This window comes from Carassius gibelio, chromosome B7, assembly GCF_023724105.1.
Source record: "Carassius gibelio isolate Cgi1373 ecotype wild population from Czech Republic chromosome B7, carGib1.2-hapl.c, whole genome shotgun sequence".
Taxonomy (NCBI): Eukaryota; Metazoa; Chordata; class Actinopteri; order Cypriniformes; family Cyprinidae; genus Carassius; species Carassius gibelio.
In genome coordinates this window covers 19,438,064-19,454,712 of record NC_068402.1, presented here as the reverse complement: position 1 = coordinate 19,454,712, position 16,649 = coordinate 19,438,064, and the positions used below count along the sequence as shown (strand labels likewise).

The 16,649-nt window shown below is 38.4% G+C and overlaps 1 protein-coding gene across 2 annotated transcripts in view; it reads right to left on the bottom strand.

Moving 5' to 3' along the window:
- ptpn5 (protein tyrosine phosphatase non-receptor type 5) overlaps positions 1-16,649 on the bottom strand; it is a 98,065-nt gene that overhangs the window by 68,364 nt on the left and 13,052 nt on the right. The window lies entirely within an intron of this gene.

Below are 16,649 nucleotides of genomic sequence, written 5' to 3'. Positions count from 1 at the left end.
AATTATTCAGAATTTGGAATGCATTTTAAGAACAGTATTCCCATCAGCTGCTTTAAAATGCACAACATCGCTGTATGCTGCTTGAAAGCGCATGCGCTCTGATGTAAACAAGCATGCATGAGAAGCACATGGAGGAACACGTGAGAGATGCGCTGAATGAAAGCACATTCACTCTCTGACAGCAGATGGTGCTAAAATGCAGCCTTTACCCTGTAAACACAGTAAATAAAGCAGCTGTTACTTTCTTAACCATATTTAAATAATCTTAAATAACCATTCAGATTTGTGTTTTCCCTATGGTGTTTATTACAGAGCCAACTACTGAAATATTTAGACTTTAGCTATTTATCTTCAAACAATATTTTTTTTTTTTAAAGCTGGAATACAAATACCCTAGATCATTGGTTCCCAACCTTTTTCAACTCGTGGCCCACACAACCAAGCACATGTTTGCATGGCCCACTGCAAAAAAAATTAACTGACCCGCTATTGATGGGTTAATAACTTAGTACTCCGAATCTAGATTGTTAACTGTATTTATTGAATGAACTGGTGGCAATGAATATATATATCCTTCATAACTCCAAAAAGTCTTTAGTTTTATTATATTCATAAGAGAAAGATAGTCTGTACCGGTTTTTCCCGGAAAAACATGACCGGCTGGAGGCGTGACGTGTGGGCGGAGCTAAAGAATCACGAGCACCAGCAGGCTTTTGCATTGAGAGCGTTTGGAAGCTGTGACATTACCGTGAGGAAAAAAACATCCAAAACAAACCATGGCTAACAGTCAGATTCAGCGTATATTTATGATCCAGAATCAGATCCAGAGGCTGAAATTTAACAAGAGCAGCATCAGCAGCGACGTCTCTATGTGGTATGTATTGAAACTGTATATATTTGCTTAGCGGTTTTGGAAAATGACTAAGTTCCACTTTATGTCGTCTTTATTTTTTCTTTTTTTTTTCTTTTTTTTTAAGCTGTACATGTGGAAAGTGCAGTTTGATGACAACATCGCATGTTGTTTACTTGATGTGCTTACGCGCCGATAGCTAAGTTAACAACACTGAGATATTTGAAGCAGTTTTACTCACCGCCTGCGGTTCCAACACACGATCGTGACCCTTTTTTGTTGGGACTGCATTATCCTTAAGAAATAAACGATGTGCAAATCCGGCGTCAAACTGGGCCTTGTTTGTAAAACAAGCATCTTCGAAATGCAGGGAACCAACAAAAACACTTGCACAACTCTGTTGATGCTCTGTAAAAATAAACTCCATTCACTGGTCCCCTAATTCTGTTTTTTTTTTTTTTTTTGGTAATCTGTGCAGGGTTGTCTTGCCCTGGCAACCAAAAACACACTTCTTTTGTGACATTTCACGACGCTCTCGCTCTGATCAGTGAATGTCTGTTGTGCTCTCAGTGCTCTGCTATATGGGAGCGCGCGCTCTTCCGGCAGAAGTGCCCTCAGGACCCATATAAGGAAATTCCGCTCCATCTAACGTCACACAGAGCCATACTAGAAAAAAACTTTCCGAAACTTGTGCCAGACCGGAAGTTCAAACGTACAACTTAATTTTTGAAACTTTGTCCATGTTTAGCATGGGAATTCAACTCTTTAACAGTGTAAAAAACTCACATCACCCCCCCCCCCCCCCAACATAAACTGCCAATGAAAAAATTATTCTGAACATTCATTAATTTTCAGTATTCCAATATTTAATAACACATTGTTAAAATTGAAAGTTGCAACTGTGTTATTTAATGAAGACTTGTATTTTTTAACAAAGATTAATAACTTCTATAGTAAATGTAGCTATTGCTGATTGTTTAGCTGTTCATTTATTGAATGAGCACTATGCAATGTCCAAACTGATTACACTATATTTTATGTATTGCACTGTATTTTATGTAAAATCATTTTCTATTTTTTTAACTGTCTTAAATTCATTTGAAGTTCTTAAATTGTTTGTTTTATTTTTGTGATTATTTGTCTTCATGATTTTATTTTTTTACTTTTATGTAAAGCACTTTGAATTACCATTGTGTACGAAACGTGCTATATAAATAAACTTGCCTTGCCTTGAATGTTAATGCATTAACTAAGGCTAACTAATGAGGTCTTATTGTAAAGTGATACCTATTGTTTTTTTATAGTTCTTTTGCACTTTAATGTGTAAAACATTTAACTTTTATATATTTTTCTGTATTGCTTTAGTTTAAAATGTTTAGTTATTTTTGTTATAAGCAAAAAAAGTTATTTAACCTGTACTGTATTATGACCATATTAAATAAAATTTGAATACCGCGATAATACCGTATACCGTGATAAAAGCAATATCAATTAACCGCAACAGGAACATTTTATACCGGCATATCTCTAGTCAGATGAGACAAAAGTTGTACTCTTTGGATGCCGTAATACACACCATGTTTGGAGGTCAAAGGGCACTGCACATCACCCCAAAACATCATGGTTTAGCACTGGCAAAAATCATATAATTGAAGGAAGGATGAATGGAAAAATGTACCCAGATATTATTAATATTTAGGTATAAATGGTATGTGTGGAGGCCAGCAGGCATGCCACACTTGTTTTAAGTTGTATGAGCTAAGATGAGGACTCAGAGAGGCTGAATGAGTTACACGCTGTTCACACTTGTAACCGTTATTATAAACAAAACAATCAGTCCAAAGTTTTTAGATGTAATAATTTAAAAAAATTATTTGGATGAAGTTGACATGGCTTATGCATATTTTTCTATATTCTACGATGGCCAAATAATCCAATTGAAAGGAAGAATGATGTTTTGATTTGTGGTTAAGTTTATTTGAACGTCAATGCATGAAGAGAACTGTCAGGCCTGCTTGGAGTTTCACATAGTATCGGCTCAATGTGTGCATAATCAACTTCATTTTTTTTTTTTTTTACGTTATACTTCACTGTGTATACTTCCTCTTTTTTCATATAGAGCTCATTTCACGTCACCGTGGTGCAAATAATAGATCTATATCTGAAACAGTGCTTTATTTGTAATTTGAAACTTGCTTAAGCTTGTTACTGCTGTGGATTCATGTGCTGCTAATCAGCAAGAAAAAAGAAACCGTAATACATTTGACCAAAGTTATGTTGCTTTCTTCCCCAGATCCCTCGTGGGCACTCTGACTGTAAGTATAATCATCTCTAAACTCACTTTTCCAGATAAATAACTCTTCATTTGTGCAGTCAGTATCAATGATATTTACCAGTACTTTTAAGCTTAAACCACTTGATGTAATCTGCATCATTATAAAATGTTGGGCATTTATCTACCGCATGCTGGTTTTGTGTCGTTACTTAGGTGCAGTGTGCCAGTACAAGACAAACCCCACAACCTCAGACATCACTGTGATTGTAGTTGATAGCTCCTCCTGCAGTGTGCAGAACGTCAACTCTACAAGTGCTCAGAATGGCATCACAGTAACTGGGCTACTGCCTGGAAATACGTATTTCTTCATGATCAACTGTTCATCTGTGTGCTGCTCAAACCTCTCCACCAGTAAGTCTTCACCACTTCTAATAACTGCTTTGAACATTAAGGTCACTGTTGCCCGGAAAGGATGAAAATAATATTTCTGCCTTTTTCACCCTCAAACACATTCACCATATCATGCATTGTTCTCATTCTTTCAGTCACTCACATTCTCATTATTTCTCTACTTGCACAGCAGACTATTCCAGCAATCTGACTATCATGCAGACCAACTCCACCTCAGTGTACCTGAACTGGACAGGCCAGTTTCAAACAAACAATCAGACTTTTACTCTCCGTAAGTCCTAGCCAACCTCAATCAATAACAAAAAATTGTTTTACTTTATAATGTATCAATTTAACTTAAAATAGAAAGATATATGGTGTGTTTCAGACAGTATGTTTCTAAAAACATACATATGTACAGTTACAGGAAATTGCATTAAAGAAAACCTGTTAACACTTTACTAATATATAATGCATTATAAAAGTAGTTTTAATTAATTGTGCCTTGTAATGCCTCATAAGATGCATTGTACAATTTTATGAATAATTGGAACCACAGTTAATACATAATAATACGGTGGTCGAGAGAGCTCAACGTGCTCCAACTTCAGAAAACGCATGCAAATAGAAAAAGCACCATCAAATTAAAGGTCTCATTTTTTGTGCTTTTTTGAAGCTTTGATTGTGTTTACAGTGTGCAATATAACGTGTTAATGTTTCGCATGCAAAAAATTCACAATTCACCTATCTGTAGACTGCTGTTTACAGTGTCATAAAAATGGGCTGATGACTTCCTTGTTCTATAAAGTCCCTCCTTCAGAATTCGACATCAGCTTAGCGCACGCTGCCCTCCTGGAAACATGATTGGGCTCGTTTTGGAGTAGTTTTGAGAAGCAATTGGGCAGGTTTTGTTTTGAAAACCTGGCAATCCTGATCTGAATGCACGTGCTGGAGATGTACTTATAATCACATGAGCGTTTTTACTGACGAGATGCGCATGAAAATCGCATTTTTTTTTTTTTTCACAGCCCTAACATCTAGTTAACAAAGCTAAACAGCATTGCCCTTTGTGCAATATGTTACAGAAACTGTTAAATGCACCAGTTTAAACAATAAAATACACTTACCGGTTGTGGTCCATAAACAACGCCTTCTCCAGACAAAGAGGGAACTGCTCCATCTTTCAGGAATAATCTTTGTGCGAATCTGGCATTAAACTGATTGAGATTGAGGAAGCTGTCCTCAGCAAAATGTGCTGTAAATATGGATTCTAATTTTCAGGAACCGAGTTAAACATAAATTGTAACCATTGAACTCTAAGTACAGTGTCCCTGTGAATGCAAATCAAAGGTGAGAGATGAAAATAACAGCGTTTCGACGACATGGCGACAAACACAAATGCAGCTCTTCCTCTACTCCGTCGGAGCGCAACAAGACCACGCCCCCTTCTTGCGTATTCATGTGGCAAGAGTTAGTCAAAAAACTGTTTTAGTGATGTCATTATTACAGGAACTAGAGGGGTGAACTCCAAACGGTTCGTTTTTTGTAGGCGAATTCTCCATCCATCCATCCATCATCTTCCGCTTATCCAGGGCCGGGTCGTGGGGGCAACAGTCTAAGCAGAGACGCCGAGACCTCTCCCTAGCCACTTCCTCCAGCTCTTCCGGGGGAACCCCGAGGCATTCCCAGGCCAGCCGGGAGACATAGTCCCTCTAGTGTGTCCTAGGTCTTCCCCGGGGCCTCCTCACGGTGAGACGTGCCTGGAACACCTCCCTTGGAAGGCGTCCAGGAGGCATCCGAAATAGATGCCCGAGCCACCTCAGCTGGCTCCTCTCGATGTGGAGGAGCACCGGCTCTACTCTGAGCTCCTCCCGAGTGACCAAGCTTCTCACCCTATCTCTAAGGGAGCGCCCAGCCACCTGACGGAGAAAGCTCATTTCGGCCGCCTGTATCCAGGATCTTGTCCTTTCGGTCATGACCCACAGCTCATGACCATAGGTGAGAGTAGGAACGTAGATTGACCGGTAAATCGAGAGCTTTGCCTTACAGCTCAGCTCCTTCTTCAGACCGGAAGCTGCACCGATCCGTCTGTCAATCTCACGTTCCATCCTTCCCTCACTCGTGAACAAGACCCTAAGATACCTGAACTCCTCCACTTGAGGCAGGAACTCTCCACCAACCTGAAGTGGGCAATCCACCCTTTTCCGACTGAGAACCATGGCCTTGGACTTGGAGGTGCTGATTTTCATCCCAGCCGATTCACACTCGGCTGCAAACCGTCCCAGTGCATGCTGAAGGTCCTGGTCTGAGGAGGCCAACACGACAACATCATCCATTAAATAAAATATCTCGCTTGGCATTGAACTATGAGCTTTAGAATTTTACAGATATTATTTATACTCTATTTTGCAAGGGATTTTTTTTCTATTTGCAACACATGAGCAATCTCGGCTACTGTACCTGTATAATAACACTTATTAATTAATTGTTACACTGTGCATTTTAAATTTGGTTATAATTATTTATGACAAGAAATAATGTATTACAACACACATTATGAATAAATATAATACATTACACCATTATACATTATATTAATAACCCTTTGTAATGCAATATTCCTAAAGGTTTTAAGTGTTACCGAAAACCTTTCTAACTGAAAGTTCTTTCATTTACTCACCTTCATGTTGTTCTTTAATGGATAAAAGTGTCTGCTAAATGACTAAATGTAAATGTAATTGCTTTCTTTCTTTCTTCAGTTGAATACAAAATAAGATATTTAGCAGAATGTCTGGGGCTTTTTTCCATAGAGTGAAATGAATGATGACCAGAGTCTGCCAAGTTCCAGAAAGGACGCAACAAAATGTGTCTTTAATCATACAGTGTGATTGCTTTGTGTGAGGAATCAAAGAAAACTTTAGTAATGTTGAAACGCTCACATCTCATTTGTGCATATGCATATTCAAATTGTTGTGCATTATGACAGTTCTTCTGACATAACTTAGGTCAAATTCATTGATTATTGCATGTGACCTTACTGATTGCTACAAATCATATCGGAATATGTGCATACACAAATTACATTTGAAACCTTTCCATTTTGGAGCTTGACAGTTTTTGGTAACCATCTTCTTTCATTGTATAGCGAAAAGCAGCATAAATGTTTTGCTAAACATCTCTGAATTATGGGAGTAAGAAAATAATGCGGACTTCTTATTTTTGGGTGTCAATGTCCACTTTCTCACACTCACACATGATCATGTCCACTCTCTTGCACTGATAGGCCCTGAGCCTGTTAGTGACCTGTCTGTTCACTCCATCACCGTGAGCTCGGTGAACCTGAAGTGGATACTTCAAAATGGCATCAGCCTGTATTATAAAGTAGCTTGGGGTGTAAACCTGCTTCTCACTACTAACCTAACCTCCATACTAATCTCACAACTTGCACCTGGCACCAAATACAACTTCAGTGTCACCTCAGTGGCCTCTGATAACCGCACTGAGGGCAGTGTTGCGGAGATATCCCAAAACACAAGTAAGTACTACAGGCAGAAGAGAATAGAGAGTTTAACGGTGTCTTTAATGTATTGTGGAGTAAATCAAAGGTTTGTGTCCGTTTACTTTTACATTATCGTTCAAATGTTTTGGATCAGTAATACTTCTTTTTTTATATAAGATCCTCTTATGTCCACCTAGGCTGTATTGCTTGTTCAAAATACAGTAAAACTTATATTTTATATTTTAAAATGTATTGATTCCTTTATTGGCAAAGCAGAATTTTCTTCGGCGTCACATGATCTTTCAGAAATCATTCTAATTTGCTAATTTGGTGCTCAAGAAATGTATTTTATTATTGATGTTGGAAATAGTTGTGAAGCTAAATTCTTTTGTGGAAAGTGTGATGCATAGAAAGTTAAAAAGAATAAAATTTCTTTATTTTTACTCATACAACCTTTCTTTAAACAAGAAGAACTATTTACGCCAAACTTTTGAACAGTCGTGTATGTATATTAATGAAAGTCTGATTATCTTTGTGTAGGTCCAGCACAAGTGGAGAATATCACTGTGGTGAGTTACAGTAACAGTAGTTTGACCGTGGAGTGGGCAGTCCCTCTTGGTCGTGTGGACTCGTATGTGGTGAGCGCATATGGTGCTGAGCTGAACACAACCCTCAGCAATATCAACGTAAACACTTCAGTCATCAGTAACCTCATGGCAGGACGTGTTTACAACCTCATTGTGACCACCATCAGTGGAGACCTGAGAAACAGCTCGAACATAGTGCTGGTTGCCACTAGTGAGTCAGAAAACTTCACACTCTCTCCATCTCCATCACCATGACACCAAACACAACCCTACATCTGCAGAAGCATCATGTATTTCTGTGTGATATTTCCCTTTAGAGCCTAACCCACCCGAAGCTCTCCAAGTGAGCGGACAGACCAATGTGTCTATTTCCTTGCTGTGGTCGAAACCCTTGTCAATGGATGGAGTCAGTGTGTCCTATGAAGTGACATGTAGATCTAACCAGCCAGGGGTCAACCCTGAATCTTTGAATTCTACCAACTCTTTAAACATGACACTCACAAATTTATTACCCAGCAGTCAGTACAACATCACTGTGGTCACCATAGGAGTAAAAGATCTCAAGAGCTCATATGTAAACTTCAGAGCATATACAGGTACTGTAAAGCATACAGCAAAGCATACATTTTACTGAAGCCGTTGATGGTCAAAACTGCTAATTAAATCTTCAGTTAGATTTACGGTATAATATATCGGGTTTATGGTTTCAGAAGCATGTTTGTGTTTCCACAGCTCCTAATGCAGTGCAAAATCTGTCAGTTTCTGCTGTCAGCACCAGTTCAGTTAATCTGACCTGGTCCCCCCCTAATGGGATCTTCAGCCTGTTCTCCTACAGTATCAACATAACTTCACCTGATCAGACGCTCAGTACCACATCCAACAATTATCAGATTACGCCGTTGCAGCCTGGGACTCAGTATAATTGTAGCGTCAGAGCACTCATAATGGCTGCCAACATATTTGGACCCTCACAGCTCATACAGTGTAATACAAGTGAGTGTAAATACTACACATCTCTCTCCAAACAGTAGATGTACTGTCATGCAATAAAATGTTCAATATTTTAGTGGACGTTTTGTGTAATGATGCTTTCAGGCAAGTAATGGGCATTTTGCATTATGCTTTAATTTTATTGGACAAAACTTCCTAAAGCGGTTTCAGAGGTTGTGTGAGTTGTGGAAATTACATGTGATCTAGAACCTTTATACAGTTCACAACATTTTAAAGGCAGCAAGTCTCTCCCTCAAAAGCCTTGTTTATATTCACTTTAAATTCAGTCTGGCTTCTACCTTGACTAAGGTCTTTAGTCTTTGCTTACTTTAATTCGCACGCATTAATTTGTAATAAGTGCAGAAAATGACTGTGCATTCTCTTTCAGAGCCACTGCCAGTGACTAATTTAACAGCCTCTCCTGTTGGCACCACTGAGATACGCCTTTCATGGCTTCGTCAGAATGATCACAAATCTTCATATCGGTATAATTTGATTGTAAATGGCGAACAGTGGAATCAGAGTATCAGTGAGACTGCAAATGTCACTAACCTTGTCCCCGGGAGCAACAACACCTTTACTGTGCAAACTGTAGCAAATGGCATGAGCTCTGATTCTGTAGCCATCTCTGCATTTACAGGTATTACAATTCACATATTACTCAAAAAAACTGTTCCTTTTATACTGCAACCCATTAATGGCTTGGTATCATACATTTCCTTTTGTGTTACTTACAGTTTTGTCTATTAGTCTGTGCTATTGAATAGTTTTTCTTCCTCTCTTGTTTGGTGTTATCAGGGCTTGGTAAAGCATCCATTATTTTTGCGGTCGGCACAACTCAGAGCATGAGAGTGGAGTGGACACCGCCTGATGGTACTGTGAGTCTCTACAACGTCAAAATCCTGTTGAACGGAACTGTTCAAAAGACAGAAAACCGAACGAATGTGACAAACGTGGTGTTCTCAGACCTGCTGCCTGGAACTCGGTACAATGTCATTGTCACAAGTATCAGTGGACCCATAAGACAGGACAGCGATAGTGTATCCAACGCCACCTGTAAGACCCTTCACAAGCCCCAAACAAACACACACCTTGAATTAAGCATGTACAAGCCCTTCACACATGTATCACCATATACTGATTAGCATGAACTTTGATTGGGGGAAAAGGAAGTAAGGCATTTGTTTTCAGAAACAAAGAGCTGACTAATCTGTTTTAACTAGGCATATTACACTGAAAAATAGTACTTAAGTTTTAGTTTCCTTTTGCACAATATGTTTTACTAACGGTTTGAAGTTTTAAAGTAAAACCTTTAGTCTTGGTTCTTAGGTCACCATTAGCTGTGTTACATCTACAAATGTTTATAAAACCATTAATGCATTTTAAAGCATTCTCAAATGCTCATATGTACACTATCACATGATGGCCTGTAGATGGTGCTCTATACTCTATGCACAGCTGTGATTTATATTGTTGTCATTTCAGTGCCCACTCCTCCTGGTGAGTTTGTGATAGCGCGGAGCAGAAACTCACTGAACATCAGCTGGGCTCGACCACTGAACATGAGCTCAGTATCACACTACTTCCAGTTGTCATACAGCAACAGCACGCTGAACTGCAGCCACAACTTCAGCTCTCTGACGGGACTCAGTGCAGGTGTCCAGTACAACATCAGTGTGAGGACTGTGGGTGCAATGGGATATTTCAGCTCTCCTAAGTATCTCACTGCATATACAAGTAAGCAATGCACGTTTGTAGACTTATCCATGTTGCTTGCTATAGACCGTTATCTGATTCAATATGGTGGATGAAAATCCAAAAGGTTGACATTTTTCACTCACCTGTTGCTCCATAAGACCTTTGTTAATCTTAGAAACGCAAAGCGATTTTTAATATTCTCAAAATGTTGGTACAATTTTTTTTTAACTGATTTAACTTGTGCTGGCCTTACCAAATTTTGATTCTCTCTATGTATGTTGATCAATATTTAAATGTAACCTTGAACAACAAAAACCAAGTCGCTGAGGTATATTTGTAGCAACAGCCAACAATACATTTTATGGGTTTCTTTTATGCCAAAAATCATTAGGGTATCAAGTAAAAATCATGTTTCATGAAGATATTTTGTACATTTCTTACCGTAAATGTATCAAAGCTTAATTACTGATTAGTAATATGCATATGTTTTTTTGCACCCTCAGATTCCTGATTTTCAAATAGTTGTATCTCAGCCAAATGTTGTCCTATCCTAACAAACCATACATCAGTGGAAAGCTTATTTATTCAGATGATGTTTAGATCTCAGTTTCAAAATAATGACCCTTATGATTTTGTGGTCCAGGGTCATGTATGTGAATAAAAGCCTAAAATTAATTCTGTTAAAGTGATCGTGTCCATTCAGAAGACTTGGTTTAAATGACTTGATTCATATGGATTACTTTTTGATGCTTGAAAAATGTTGCTTGCAATGAAAGGATCAAAATTACAGCATATGAAAAGAACTAAAGTATCTTCATTTGAATTCTAAAGAAGAATGAAAGTCTTATTGGTTAGGAATGACATGAGAGTGAATAAATGATGACAGAATTTTCATTTTTAGGTGAACTGTCTGTCACGCTGTCAGTATCTGTTTTCCTGGGTGTCCACTAGTGAGCTCACTTCTCCTTAGGCACTTCACCATAGGCACTATAATTCCTTTAGTCTGGTCATGTCTTCACAGTAATTGCACTCCAGTTAATCGCACAGGTGTAGGCAATCTATTGTCGTCAGTCCCCTTATAAATACCTGTTTTCCCTGTTGTTTGTATGGAGTCCTTACCCTTCGTGTACCTATGTTCTTATCTCCCGAGACTTACCCTTGTTATCTCGTCCTCCTAGTTCCCTGTCCGTTCTATCCGGTTCCCTCTTTTGTTTTGTTTGTCTCTTAAGACTGTTTTTGTTTGATTACTCTTTTTGTCAATAAACATACCAGCAATTGGATCTCCCCCTCTCCTTGTGTTTTCCTGATGCACGAACGTCACACTGTCCCTTTAAGGAACTTGTATGTTGGAACTTATTGTATGTCATACTGATGGTTAACACAGTTTGTTAGTGAATAGGACCTTTGGTGCTGCACGGCCCGTTTTTGAACATAACATTGCTGATGTTGTGTTTGTGTTTTTTGTGGATGGTTTTCAGATCCTTCTTCTGTAACTGATGTAAGAGTAACTGGTTATACAGTGACTAGTATATCTCTGAGCTGGAAGCAGCTTGATGTTCAGCAGTCTGGTTACTCCTATCTGCTCACCTTCACACACCCTAATGGCACAGCTGACCAGAGGAGTGTGAGTAACACCACAGCGCAGCTACTGTCACTGCAGTCGGCTAGTCGATACAATATCAGCATTACCACACAGACAGCTGGCGACACCAAGTCTGATCCCCAGTTTATAACCGCCTGCAGTAGTAAGTAACCACCCTGCATATGCCAACACAGTACTAAATACATATATGTTACATATATCATGCTATCACATCTGCTCTACAGTCACTTGTATGTTTGTTTTCCAGAGCCATTTCCAGTTTCCTCTGTAAAAACTGATCTTCTGAATGTTTCTGCCGTGAAGCTGAGCTGGTCTCCTCCTCAGCAGTACCGCAGTGACTTTTCCTACCGAGTTTTCGTGTCCAACTGCACAGAAAATAGTCGGAACTTGTCGACTTCCTTTGAAAACATCACCATTCCAGACTTGCAGCCTGGCACCCTGTGTCAGTTCAGTGTGTATAGTTTTGCCTGCGGCATTCTGGGACAACCAGTGTTCGTCTCTGTCTTAACAAGTATGTACTCCTTCATATCTCGCCCCTCTTATCTTGTATCACTGCCTTTGAGAAGAAAATACTGCTTAGATGTTTCGGTAACACTTTAGTATAGGGTCCAATTCACACTAATAACTGGTTGCTTATTAGCATGTATATTATTAACATATTAGCTGTTTATTAGTGCTTATAAAGTAGATGTAAAATACTCTAAACTTAACAACTACCTTATAAACTATTAATAAGCAGCAAATAAGGAGTTAATTGAGGCAAAAGTCATAGTTAAAGCTGCGGTAGAGAACTTTTGACGCTCTAGCGGTTAATAAACAGAACTGCTTGCGTCTTGCGGAAGAACATTGTAGCCGGAACTACTTCTCTCTGTTTATGTCTATGAAGAATCACAAAGGTACTGGGTTACTCCGCCGCGGTACCCCCAAAGCAATCTAAAATAGTCCGAATATAAACACTTATTATAGGTGCACCCTAGTGATTCAGGACAAGCCAAAAACACGGTTTGGAAAATGGATTCATGGTGTACTCGCTTATTATATACATTTTTCTACATTTTGAACACAAACAAAGTTACGGACCGCAGCTCTGATTGGTTATTTTTTACCGGGAGCGATAGAGTTTCTGCAAATGGCAATAGGACCACTGGGAGGAGCCAGAGGTGCTTGATTTTTTTCACAGATTATCTGTCTCATATTCTACTGTCAGGACCAGTGGCGTAGCCAGGGGAGGGGCCATGGGGGCACTGGCCCCTCCTGAAAACTGATTGGCCCCCCCAGTGTGCCCCCACCCTTCTACTTGTCTGTCACTCACAAATTCAAATTATAATCTTTCAGTTTAGTAAATAACTCATGATTGCGTCGCGATGCTTCTCAACGAGGACCAAGAATAGCGAGCTGCTGTTTTCCAACGAAAAAAGCACCTATTTTAAATAGCTTATGTTTTTCGATTAGCGAGTTGTTGCAGTGCAAGAAGTGTTTGGTACTAACGTTAACGTCTTTCGGTGTTAGACAGACCAGGTTCGATGACGATGTTATCTCCTAGAGCAGACCAAGATGCTAATCATTATATTTACTATGCTCCTCTGATGCTGAATGTAAAAGGGGTTTACTGCGTTACGATTTACTTTTTTTTTTCGGCCGAACGCGCCGATATAGGCAACAACGCAATTTAAAGCAATGGTTTAAAAAAAAACTATAATAGCAATTCTAATAAAGTCATTATTGAATCATGCAGTCGATTAGCGACTTTTTTCACTCAAGTGAGGTGACGAAACAAATCGTGTAATGTTTATCTAACGCTCCACACTTTATGGGTGAGACACATGCAAAAACATCGTTTTTTTTACTGGTCAATTTTGAGATTTGGGGCTGTTTGTCTTCAGTAACATGTCTTCTTTCAGACTTGTGGTGAAAAAAAGTCCAAAATACACAAATAGGTCTTTATTTTTCTACACCTTTAGTCTATTTGTGTCTGTAGATTCCTAATAAATTCAGTTGGTGTTCTAAATCACCATGGTGCTCCGCGATTGCTGTCTGCACCCTGGAAAGCTCTCTCTCTAGCTCTCTCTCTCCCTCCCTTCACAGAAGTTATTGACAAAACGTTATTTGATGACACCCAGAAACATTCTCAAAAAAATCATACATAATTATTTAATGCATGATTAAATAGCAAAATAAATAACTAATACTAAAATAACACTGGACTAATTAAGCTATTCTAAACTGTATCCACATATTTTACACTTTAAATTTAAGCTACCTTTTTGAACAAGTAGCTTTCTAACAAAGTATGGATATATGATATTTTTAAATCAATATGCTCAAGATTAATTAACCTTGACATAAGTAGATTTTGTTTATTCATCAATGCAAATTTACTGCAACTGCTGCTATGCAAATTGAGTGGGATGTGGATAATAAACAAAAACATATAATGAAATTATATTAAATTTATATTAGTTATACTAATTAATTAATTGTGTATTTATTTCTATGAATTATTAATGTTATTCTGCATTTATATAAATAAGGCTATTATATATATATATTGTCATGATTCTGCCCTCGTGTCATTGATTTTTCCTAGTCTTGAGGCAGGATCATGGCAGACCCGTGTTTTGTGTTCAAGCACATGGCCTTGTCTTTGGGCCATGTGCTTGTGTTGTCTCGTTCCCTTGCCCCGCCCCCCTTGTTATCCTTGTCTTGTTGTGATTGCCTTATCTGTGCCACCTGTTGTCTCTTGATTAGTTCCCCTATTTAGATCCCCTAGTGTGCTATGTCTTTTGTCGGTTCATTGTTCCTCACCTGTGATTGTGATTTGTACCTGTACCTCAATTGTGAGTGTTTCTCAGATGTGTTCCTACCTGTCAGCCTCGTGAAAGAAGTATTCCCCTTTGTGAGATTGTATCCTGTATAGCCGTGAGTGTTATTTGTAGTTAGTGTTCTCCTGTCTTGAGTCTTTGTTTATCTCGTCTAGTCAGTCTATTTAGTATTTGCTGTATCTGCCCTAGTCCTGTTTTCCCCCTCGTGGGTTTTGTTTTCCCCTTTTTGTGAATAAACCCCTTGTTTTGTGATTCCCTGTCTGCACTTGAGTTCCTCCCTTGCCTAACCCTGACATATATATGTATATATATATATATATGGCTATTATAAATTATATTATTATTTGTGAGTTGTACACTATTCATTCATTGGATTATTTTATTTATTACAGTTTTTCTTTCACTTTTGTAAAGTGAAAAGTTAATACAAATTGTATTTGGTTTTTTTTTTTTTTTTTTTTTTTTAGAGCAGTGAATACCTGCTATTAAAATTTAATAGGGTAGCACTGTTTATTACTGATTTTAAAGGTTACTGAACTCTTGAAATGATTTCGATATACAGTTCAAACAACACAAGATTGGCCCCTCTGTATTAATCGTGGTCCCTCTTGTGCCCCCCAGTTGAAAAAATCCTAGAATCGCCCCTGGTTAGGACATAATGACAGGTTTAATAAATATGTAAAAAATATTTTTTTTTTTTTTACAAAAGTTCCCTACAGCACCTTTAATGGTTATTTAATAGTGAGAATTGGACCCTAAAATAAAGTGTGACCAATGTTTCTAATATTATCTTACCATATATGTCTTATATATTGTGTTTATTGTCTTCTTGTCTGATTGATTGTAATTATACTCGATATACTAATCAGTAATCAAGAAGGGATTTGTATATATTGTTTATATATTGTTAATGCCTTTAATATGAATTATTGCCTAGACCTGTGAGAGAAACATCATTTAATTCTCCCATGTCTTGGCTAAATGACAGTAAAGTTGAACATACTCTCTTTTTGACAACTTTAATTTCCCTCTCTCTTTTCTCCAAAGAGCTCTTTACAGTGTTTCCCAAACTAGATAATCAAGGCTCTAACCACTCACTGTTGGTGACGTGGGATCATCCTGCTGGTGGGCTGGACAGGTTCATTCTGAACATCAGCAGTGAAGAAGGATGGAGCAGCTCTAAAGAGCTCAGTAGCACTGAACACAATCACACCTTCAGTCAACTAAAAGCAGCAACTGTCTTCACAGTCACACTCACAACTGTCAAAGCAAACTTCTGTGAAACATCCGATTCAGTAAAAAATGCAACTTGTGAGTATTCAAGTCCAAACATGGTCTGGAAGTCATGCGTTAGGACATCTCATGACTTTGTAAGCATGCACCATAGTGGGCCGTAGTGTTTAAAGATTTTAATTGTGTTGCAGATCCAAACAGACCAGGAGAGATTAAGATTTTGTTGAAGAGCAGTCATTCATTGTTGTTTCGATGGGATGAAGCTGAGAGCATGACAGCTGGCAGCTTCAAGTACAGCCTGACCTACTCGCCCAGCTATAATACCAGTCAATATCTCACTCCTAACAACACTTTCCTCTTGGACGGCTTGCGATCTGGAACATCCTATAATGTTTCTGTGGCTACTGTAGGCCCGATGGGTTTCCAGAGTGACTCTGTCAGAGTTTATGTAACCACCAGTAAGTTCTGCACTTTCAAAAATACAGAACCGATCAGTTCCATTGAAATAATAGTTCAAGATATACTGTACACATTTTATGGTTAAAACATTTTTTATAGTTATGGGTCCAACAGAACTGGGCACATTGAAATGTAAAAATTTCTGTTCATCAAAGAATTCTGGCAAATAAAATGTGTTTTCAACAGTTAAATAAGAAGAAATCCTTGAAGTAAAGCAGAACATTATACTAATTTCTGAAGGAT